This window comes from Coffea eugenioides, chromosome 2, assembly GCF_003713205.1.
Source record: "Coffea eugenioides isolate CCC68of chromosome 2, Ceug_1.0, whole genome shotgun sequence".
NCBI lineage: Eukaryota > Viridiplantae > Streptophyta > Magnoliopsida > Gentianales > Rubiaceae > Coffea > Coffea eugenioides.
Window position 1 is genome coordinate 56,050,714 of NC_040036.1, and position 11,416 is coordinate 56,062,129.

Consider the following 11,416-nt stretch of genomic DNA (forward strand, 5'->3'; position numbering starts at 1 on the left):
CAAGTATAGTTGATTCAATATGAGAGTAGGTATCACATACATTAGAAAATTATGCCATAACTTGCCAAGATAATCACATTCAATTAACCGGTAATTTTACTTGCAAGAGTAGTGAGGAATTCCATAACCCTAGAAGCTTTCTATTGTTATTTTTATTACTTTTATTTCATGTTCGTAGTGTAGATTTAATCTCTTGCTGTTAATCTTAGTCCTTAGCTTTTGATGTTTACAAAACAAATGGATGTTACTAATATCCCCTCAAAGATCTTTTCAGCAATAAAGCAAATCAGGTTCAAAGATTAAGTACAATTGAAAGAAACAAAGAGTGCTGAAAACTGTCGGGCGCTCGTGAAGACTGGATCGGACGTCCGATAATCATTGCGCAACTTCGGACGCATGAAGAACTCCACCACCGGACGTCCGAAGGAATTAAGACATTCCTTCTAAACTCACTGACCTCGTTCAGATGCTAAGCATCAGAACACCGGCCGTCCGATAGAGTTTGCGAAACTTCGGACGCAAAGCATTGTAGGTGCCCGACGTCCGAAAGAACTAAAGAAGATTTCTCAAAATGATCATCTGCTTTTGGACGCAAATACCAGAGACACCGGACGTCCGATAGAATTAAAGAATTCCTTTCAAACTCACTGCCTACTGTCGGACGCAAAATTCAGACGGACCAGACGTTCGATACTCCCAACGGCTTGTTAACTGTTCAGCTACTTTCTATCCGTTGGAAACATTAATGAAGCATTTTCTTGGTCTTATATAAATAGTGCATGGTCAGAAACTTGAAATAACTTTTGCACACTGAAGACACAAAAGATATAGAGTAGTTTTAGTGAAAAAACACTCTCCAAGGAAGATTTGTAGTCTTGGTGGTGTGAAGTTCATTGTACGCTTTTCATTAGTGAGTGAATAGTTCAATAGTGTAGCTCTGTGAGGGTTGTCCGAGTGATAGTAAAACTTCCTAACTTGACCAAGTGTTGCTTGGAGCAAGGAGGAAGTGATCCTTCCTTTGTACACAAAGATTGGTTGTATTTTATCAACTTGAAGAAGCTTGTTTGAATTGATCTTCAAGTTCAAGAGGAGCTTGGTAGTCAATTGGTTTGCAATTCCTTTATTCTCATTTACTTATTGTTATGTTGTTATCCTTAAATTGCTTATCTCTTCTACTTCTCTCAAGTGATTTTGTTCATTGACTGATTGATTTATTGTGTGATCATTTGGAAAAGAGGGTAAATTTCATATTGAGCAAAAAGTGCACATAACTTGATTAGTTTTATAATCAACCTAATTCACCTCCTCTTAGGTTGTCTTCGATCCTTACACTTGCATTTGTGGTAGTCTAAATAATAAAGGAGTTCAAAAATCATTGGTAATTAACAATCTTTCCTGTGGAATCGATACCTAATATCCTTGTACTTGTTAAACGATTTGTATGCTTGTAAAAAAATGGGGTATTTAGATTTTATTAAAATTTGATGCATGGTAAAATCTCGTCATATATATATATACACATATACATACACACACACACACATATATATATTGAGTGTCTTCTTGTATCTTTGTTTGACAAATTTTGATATGATATTAACAATTTTGAAGAATAATTTTTTGTGCTAACAGGTGTTTTCAAATATCTAGGTTCAAGAGTTTGATCCTAAGGTGTTTGCGGTGCCTGGAAGTTGTGTAGAGTTTGTGATAGAGGAATCTATGCCATAGAAGGATACAAAGGTTGTGGTAGAGTATTCGTATATTGAAAAATTGGACTACAAGGATTCGTCTTGGGATACTCGTTTGTTGCTTGAAATTAGAAACAATTGACCCTAATGGAACATAGGTCTAAAAATGGGACTTTGTCGAGATTGTTTGTATTGTGCAGTGATTTGGAATAAGGCCTAATTTGTCTAATATAAAAATCATTTGAGCAAAGAGAGAAAGAATCAAAGCTGAAGATAGGTCCTGTTCCAACCTTCGTCACACAATATTATGAATATCTAAAGATTGGAAGACCAAGCCTTTCAAGCTTAAGCTCACCCCACGCTGCTTTAGGCAATGACTCAAACTCCAAAAAAATCTGATCCGAGTTAACAGTGAGCCCCAAGTTAGACAAAATATTAGCGGTCCTATTCGCTTCTCTATAACAATGCTAAATTGATGAACAAGAAGCAACCAAAATTTTTAATGTAGCTATTTCCCTTTGAACCCGCCATGGACATGCAAATTTTCCTTGAAATATGTTCACTAGCACTTATGAATCTACTTCTATATAAAAGTCAGAGAACCCTCTAGCAATGCAAAGATGGATGCCAAAAAAAGGCACCTTAGCTTCTGACTGTAAACCCATGCATAGCCTAAAGTTACAGGAAAAAGTCAAAATAAATCTTCCTTATTGATTTTGTAGCACTCCTGCTCTAGCAGAGGCCCCAGGATTACCCTTAGAGCACCTTGTCGTATTCAATTTAAAGGAAGGTATAGGTGGAATCCAACGAACCATCTTAACTTTAATCGGCTTTTGAAAATGCAAAATATAAGAAGAAAACTCCTACCAAGAATGAGAAGACTGCAGTGATGAACCAAACTTACAACTAAGTATATCCTTCACATCATCCTAGGTTTGGCTTGCAACAACCTCCCAAGGTAACCTTTTACCCTCATAACAAAAGGAGTTCCTAGCTTTCCATAAATTCCAGCATATACAAACTAGAGTAACTTTCAAAGAACATAATGCCAAATTAGATTTTGCAGGAGACAACCACCAACTCATCAATGTAACTCTCAACGCACTTTCATTTGAAAAAATACCCAAAAGAGATCTAAAGAAACTCCAAATTTGAGCTACAAGTTCACTAGCAGAGAATAAATGATCTAATGACTCCACTGCTAGAAAATTACAGCACCCACACCACGAAGGACCATGAACTCCAAAAACAACACAATACATCTGCAGCAAGTAATGAACTCCATGACTTTATGAGAACCAACCACCTCGACCTTCTTATATGGAGATCAGGCCAGCAGCCAGTTATCATACCAAAAATTTGCACTTCCATTTCTAAGCTACCAAGCAATGTATTCCTTTGCTACATCTCGAGCATGTAATATGCGCTTCCAAGTCAATGAAGAAACTGAAGAGGCTATAACAATGCAAGGATGTAATCCCTTACAATACTTACCATGAAGGAAATCAACCGAGAGAGACTTCTTACACCGAAAATTTCACCATAGTTTGATGGAAAAAGCTACAAACACATCTTGCAATGAATGGATCCCAATCCCACTTTCCTCTATTGGCACACACAGGTCCTTCTATTTGATCCAATGATATTTAAAATCTTTATCCGAAGAGCCCTATAAGAAGTGAACAAAGATTTTCTCAACGAACTCCAATACTTCTTTAGGCAAAGTTGTAGCAGCTAAAATATTATTTGGTATTGATGCTAAAATATGATTTGGTATTTAAAAAGCTTGATATTAGAGTTGCTTCTGCCTACTATTTTGACCACATTGATTGTAATTAATTCCATAATGGAGTTTGATTGAGACCGAAGCCAAGGAGGCCAAGAAATTCAAGCACGGAAGAAATATATTTGTGAACATACATATATTGTTTTGAGTTACCATGAAGAGAGAATTTATTAATGGTGAAAAGTTTAAAATTTTTCACACACTGGGTACGTATAAAGAAAGATCAGAATGGGAGGAAATAATATTAGGGTGGTTACCTAAATTTAACCTTAGGTAAAAACCATCACTTATTAAACCCAAAATCTATATGGTGATTATTAAGAAATAAATTACTGATAAAATTGCGGAATCGTACCTGGATTCATATCGACAAACTGATATATGAATCTCCAAGGGTATTGGGATGGCCTTCCAGGTCAACACGTATTAGCCGATCCTTGAGAGAGCTCTTTAATATATCTCTGGTATCTTTCCTGATGATGGAATATCAGGGAAGAACTATTTTGTGGTACTAAAAAATACGACAAATAGAATAATACGTGTGACCTGGGGACCATAAGTCTATTTATAGGTAACATTCCTGTTACCTTTTGGAACCCTATTTCAACCCATCATAGAAATAGGATCCTTTAAGTCTCTACACATTAAAGGCTCACATCCTATTAGATACATTAAATTCAAACCATACTTGATCACTTTAATTGGATTTAACCTTATTTAACAGTTTGCAACCCATAATTAGTCACATATAAGTCCAACGTTGGATTAAGGATCCAACAATCTTCCACTTGGACTCTATGTGTAACCTTATAATTATGTTTCGCAATTAACCGTATGATCTTAACTTTACTGTCATTGCTAAAATGTATCTGTAGCCAATTCGGTCCATCAATCACACCAATATAGGATCAAAGCGGCCTTTGTTACAATTTCGTAACTCGACCCATCAATGGTCACATATATCGATACAATTGAATGACATGAATCATGATGTAGATGTGTAGCATGAAAATTTCATGTAATGTGATCAAAACATGCCTATTTTTAACTGGTCCACTTTAAATTTTTATGAGATCAAACCACACCAAAATCAGAGTATAAATAAATCCAAACTTTATTTATGCATAAAATATTCTTAAATCATTAATAATCGAAAAGTATCATAAGAGCATTTAAAATATCAAACTCCCACTAAAACTGTACGTCATTTATCAACATGATACCCATACGAGCAGTATGCTCATGAAACATTTTGGGTGGCAATTCCTTAGTAAGCGGATCCGCAACCATGGAGTTTGTCCCGATATGCTCTATCGATAATTGTCCACTCTGTACTCTTTCTTTAACAGCTAGGAACTTGATATCTATATGTTTAGATTTCGTCGAACTCCTGTTATTATTGGAATATAGAACTGCTGACTTATTGTCACAAAATAATTTGAGTGGTCTTTCAATACTATTCACTACACGTAATCCTGCGATAAAATTTTGCAGCCAAATTCCTTGATTGGATGTCTCATAACAAGCTATAAACTCTGCAGCCATAGTAGAAGATGCTATGAGGGACTGTTTAGTTCTCTTCCAGGATATGACACCTCCAGCCAGCAAATAGATATAGCCTGACGTTGACTTTATAATATCTTGGCATCCAGTATAATCGAAATCAGTATACCCAATGATCTCTAACTCATCTGACTTCCGATACGTGAGCATGTAATCTTTTATTTTCTGTAAATACCGTAAGACCCTTTTGGTTGCTTTCCAATGATCTAATCCAGGATTGCTTAAATATCTACCCTGTGACGCCCCCACTTCTCCCTAAGGCGAACCAAATGGTATCTGCGGGACGCCTGCCCAACTCTCGCCAGGACTCAAGCAATTCCATTCAAGCTTATTACCAGTCTACACAACACAAGTAAATAACTTAAATACAGTAAATGCGGAAGCATTCAAGCTTAACAATAGTCATCCATTAACCAACCCGCACGTCGGGTGTTCAAAGTACATTTTAAATCCCAAATATACATCACGCCCCAAATGTTACATTTCAATTCCAAAAGTACAACCCAAAACCAAGGGCATAGCCAAAATATAATAGAAATCCTAAACAAAAGTACATCAGGAGAGTTTCTCCAATACATCTCCGAGTTCAATCCTGTTAAGGAAAACAAATCTACAGGGTGAGCAAAACGCTCGTGAGGCCAAGAATACACATGCAAGCATGTAGTCCAGATAACAGTCTCAAATAACAGTTTAAGAGATAATTACAAGTAATTAATAAAGCCAGTGAAAGTAAACAGAAACAATTCAAGGATATAGTAGCTCTCAGGAGCTAAGTTCCACTTGCTGCGTCGATGACATTCGTATACCTCCCCGCGATGACACTCCGTCAACCGGGTCGATATTTCTAATCCGTAGAACTCCACTAACTTCCCATCCGTCCACCGTACACCGCTCCGGGCCCGCACGACATTTATAAGGCGATACTCCACGAGTATGCGGAGTAAGATCTATCAATAGATCAAGCTTATCATGTGAATCTCATGGCTCACCGAGGTTCCCGACCAAGCTCATGCCGGCTTGAGTTTCAAGGTTGGCCTATGAGTTTGGGCGTCCCCCATGTACATGTAAATGTCGAGGAGATTCACTCCAACGACGTATGCACTCATAGCATACCAAGTCATGTATACAAGTATTTGACATGTCCAAGCATGTAATTCAGGATATGTAAGTCTAGCAAGCCAGGCCAAGCATGAATCATTTATTTCAAATGAGTACGAGTGCGATAAAATACACACTCGACTCCATTTTATCAAAACCAGGTAGATTAGGCAAGACAAACATGTATCAAGTTCACAGGAGTTCAAGTAAACATGCACTTGACACTCACCAAGTAGTAAGTAGTCTCAACCGAAATTTAAGCGTTCACCGTGGGATCTTCTTGAGGGTCCTCGTGTGTGCCTGAGCAAATAATAGTGAAGTATCACTCATATATCCCAATTATCAAGGTAGATTGTACACTAGTACAATCTAAGGAAATTTCATAAAAACGAACCTCAATTACTCGTAAATCGATATTTAAATGGAGTTTCTTAAAGTACACGGGTAATCGAGTTTTCATTTTGGGAAATCAAGTGTAAAACATTCAAGAAATATTGAAGGAATAAGGAGTACTTGAAAACTCCCTTCCCTTGGAATTTGGAAAAACTTCAGATTTGATACGATATTTTGAAAAATCGTATCTCACATTCTACATATCAAAAATTGGAAAAATTGGTGCCGTTGGAAACCTCTTTGAAAGTACTAAAAGTTCTTAGAATGTACTTTTCCATGATTCTAAAGGGAAGATACTCAAAAATGAGATCAAAGTTACTGTTTCCGGGCATTCAAGGTTGTGTCGGGGTTGGTTTTTCGCTAACTTTGGAAATCCGGAAAAATTCACACATTCCAAACTAGCCTTTGAAATTTATAACTCAATTAAAGTTGCAAGTAAGGTTTATAACAGAACAAGCGGATCAAGAATTGGAGTTTCGAGCACCGAGATATGGTAGCTCAAAGTTTGGGAAAATTCGAAACTGTTGAACAAATTTCCAGATTTGAGTTTCCGACTTTGGGACTTTAGTTAGGTATCGAAATGGACTTGAATTGGTACAAAATTTGGCAGTATAATACTCCTATATAAAGGGTATCCCTCTATCAAAATTCATGATAAAATGCTTTCGGAAAGGTAGTCGACCAACCAACTAAAGTTTCGAAAAATCCCTAAGGCAAAACTGCCTTGAGTTTTTCGTTCTTCATTTCCAACATTTGGCCCAGAAAATCCTTCAAACTTGGTTCATTTGTATAGGCAAAGCCTAAGAAACATTCATGGTACATTTGGTAAGTGTTTATCTCCAAGAAATTCAATTGACAAGTTCACACCAAGTCAAGTATCAAATCTGCCTAGAATTTAGGGTTTCCAAGAACAGGGCAGGTTTTGTATTTTGGTCACAAATCACTCAATTCAGCTCTGAATTGAGAGTTGTTGGTGGCATTGGAAAACACATTTTTAAAGCTTCAATTTCTCAGAAGAAATCATTCTGAAATTCAGCACACAACTAGCTCAAATTCGAGCCTCAATTTGCAGCTTCTGAACTTCGTTGCAGGAAAACAGAGAAACAGAACAGTCATCTTTAAATGGTTGGTACGGGCTGCTCGGATGGAATCTGGGGTTGTATTTCATACCGTTGGAAAGCTGGGAATATCTAGTTTCAAATAGCACTAACGGCACTCGATTTCGATGTCGGAGTACAGAGTTATAGATGAAACAAACGAGCTGTCTGAGCATTACGGGAACAGTTTTCCAGATTTACTAGCTTCACGAAATTAATCCATTTGACCAACCAAACCTCAATATTTTTCAATGAAATTTTATACACCATCTATACAACATATAAACATCATATACCGCCATTAAATCCCCAAAATTCTGCAGAAATAGGTATGTTCAAAGCAGGGGCAGAATCGGAACTTTTTACCCCATGCACACCTTGAAGTTTATACTAATAATACACCATTAATCTACCATTTTGAGCACTAAACCAACATTAAATCCATCATCAAGCATGAGATCAGCCCTCAAGACAAAGGTGGGAGTTCATAGAACCCACCCATTTCATTTTACACCATAAACAAGCTAACCAATGGCATACTAGAGCTTAATCATGCAATATAACTTCCACAAGATAAGATTCTATGAGTTGATCATTATGTACCTCCTTGGTGCGCAAAGACCAGAAATTTCGGCCCTCTCTTTGCTCAAAAAGACCGTGGAAAGCTCCTTGTTTTTGTAGTTAGATGGACTCTCCAAATGTTAAGCTAAGTATGGTTAAATTTTGGTGGCATTTGGTGGTGTTTTTGTTGAAGAAATGAGGATGAAAAATGAAGAACTTGGGTGTTGTTTTTGCAGCTTGATGGCCGGCTGTTCTTGTGAGGAAGAGAGAGAGAGTTGATAAAAAATGTAGCTTGCTTGGGAAGCTTCAAGGTGTGGCCCAAGTTGGTGCAAAAGTCAACTCTCCTCCGCGCGTATACGCGCGCGTTTTGGGCTCGATTTTTCTCGAGTTTAATTCACTAGTGCACTAAACCTCCAATATACTTATATTCATATAAATATTATTCACTCTTAATTTTCCCAAAATAATGATCTAAAATCCTTCAATTAAAATCGCGCGTGTGAAAACGCGTACCACCAATTTAAGCGCGATAACGCGAAACCTTCGAGAAATCCCTATAACGATTGTACTACTAACTATCACTTGAGTATTTAAATATAAAATTACCTATTTTAGGACCATTGTACAAGTTTCCAATTTTTTAAACTTATTGTACTCTCAATCGGTTAAAATTTTCCAAATGCGTTTTCACTTTTTCACTAAATAAGCTTCTAAGAAAAATAATTTTTGAAACGAGACACTTTAAAAATATATCGAAACTATAATACCATGTACTTAGGTCTAATAAGGCTAGAAAATATTATTCGTGGCAAAAATCCAAATAAATAATTGATTTAGCCAAAAATAGGGATTTAAAATTAATAGTTTTTCGAGTCCTCACATACCCAACATTCCACTAATGTATGCAATATCCGGACGCGTACATACTTGAGAGCATACATTAGACTCCCTACTGCTGACGCATAAGGAATTTTTTGCATCTTTTTTCCTCAAAAGCATTTTTAGGACATTGCTCAAGACTAAATTTGTCTCCTTTAGGTACGGGGGTGTCACCTAGTTTACAATTTTACATGTCATACCTTTTAAGAACTTTTTCGATATAGCCCTTTTGTGATAGCTCTAAAATACCCCGAAATCGATCCCAGTGTATTTGTATACCTAACACAAAAGATGTATCACCAAGATCTTTCATCTCAAAATTCTTAGTTAGAAATTTCTTGGTTTCATGCAATAGACTAACATCGTTGCTGGCAAGCAAAATGTCATCAACGTACAATACCAGAAAAATATACTTGCTCCCACAGAACTTATGATATATGCAATCATCTACTAAATTCATCTCAAAATCAAATGAGATGATCACTTGATGAAATTTGAAATACCATTGTCGAGACGCTTGTTTGAGCCCATAGATGAATTTTTTAAGTTTACAAACCATATTTTTTGGATCTCCTGATACAAAGTTTTCTGGTTGCACCATATAAATTGTCTCATCAATGTTACCATTGAAAAACGCTGTCTTTACATCCATCTGATGTAACTCAAGATCGAAATGCACCACTAATGCCATGATAATTCTAAAATAGTCATTTGAAGAGATCGGGGAGAAGGTTTCTTTATAGTCAATATCTTCTTTTTGTGTAAATCCCTTAGCGAGAAAACGCGTTTTGTATCTTTTCAAATTGCCTTTCGAATCTCTTTTGATTTTAAATATCCATTTACAACGAATGGGTTTTGCTCCTTCTGGCAATGGGACAAGATCCCAAATATCATTGTCTTTCATGGATTTAATCTCCTCATTCATGGTATCAATCCATTTTTGAGAATTTGAACTTTCTATGGCTTGACAGAAGTTGATTGGATCATCTTCCATCAATCCAGAGTCATCCTCATGTTCTTGGAGAAAAATAATATAATCATTTGGCACTGCACTTCTCCTTTCTCTAGTGGATCTTCTTAATGGCACTGGTTCTTGAAGAGGAAAAGTTTGTTCTTCTATAACAGTTTGTTCTTCGACATTGTCTTGATTTGTCATGTCATGATCAAATTCGAGAATAGGATTCTGAACAAGATCAATGACACCTGTGGGAATATTAATATATTTCTTTTTAAAGACAATGTCTCTTACTGTATTTTCTTCCCCAAACTCGACATCCTCAAAGAACCGAGCATTTCTTGTCTCAAAAATTGAATTAGTTGTGGGATTATAAAACTTGTAACCTCTGGATCTTTCAGAGTATCCAATAAAATAACAACTAATAGTTCTTAAGTCCAGTTTCTTTTCAAATGTCTAACATTTGCTCTGATACCAAATGTTATTCTTGGTTTTGATGATCACAAAAGTTCTTTGAAATATCTATCTAACCTTCTTCAAATATAAGTGTTTTTGCCTATCAAAGAATCAGGTACTAAAATGTCATGAATTGCAAATCAACCAAAAAGAAGAAGCAAAAATAGAACACTCATGTCGGACGTCCGAAAGGAAACTGTCGGACGTCCGAAGGGATGAAGAACATCAGGAAGGAGTCTCTGTCGGACGCACATCGATCATGTCGGACGTCCTAAAAATTCCACAAAGTTTTGATGACTCTCTGCCAAGACTCTGTCGGACGCTCGCAAGGAATCATCGGACGTCCTAAAGGATCGGACGTATGCTTCGGACGAACATCGATATCATCGGACGTCCTAAAAATTCTTCGAAGATTTGATAACTCTCTGGACGTCGTTCGGACACTGAAGCTCGGACGATAAAATTCCATCGGACGTCCGAACAACAACTTGACTGTTTTTCGGACGATGTGTTCGGACGATGAATACTCCATCGGACGTCCAACAGCCCCAACGGCTAGCTGACTCTTCATATGCCTTCTAGCCGTTGGAAGTATTAATGAAGCCCATTTTTGGTTCCCTTCAAATACAAACGACTCTAAGTCAGGTAGGGACTTTTGCACACTTGGTCTACAAGATCTCAAGAGATATTTTAGCTAGAAAATAGTCTCCAAAGTTAGATTTGTTTTCTAAGGAGTGTGAACTTCTGGTGAGCTTTTCTCTTGTGGTTGAAAGTTTCTTTAGTGTAGCTTTGTTGAGGGTTATCTGAGTGTTTGTAAAACTTCTTAGCTTGACTAAGTGAGGCTTAGGGCAAGGAGGAAGTGCTCCCTCCATTGTACATCTAGTTGATCATCTTTCATCAAAGAGAAGTTGCTTAACCTTGTGATTGGTCTTCAAGTTTG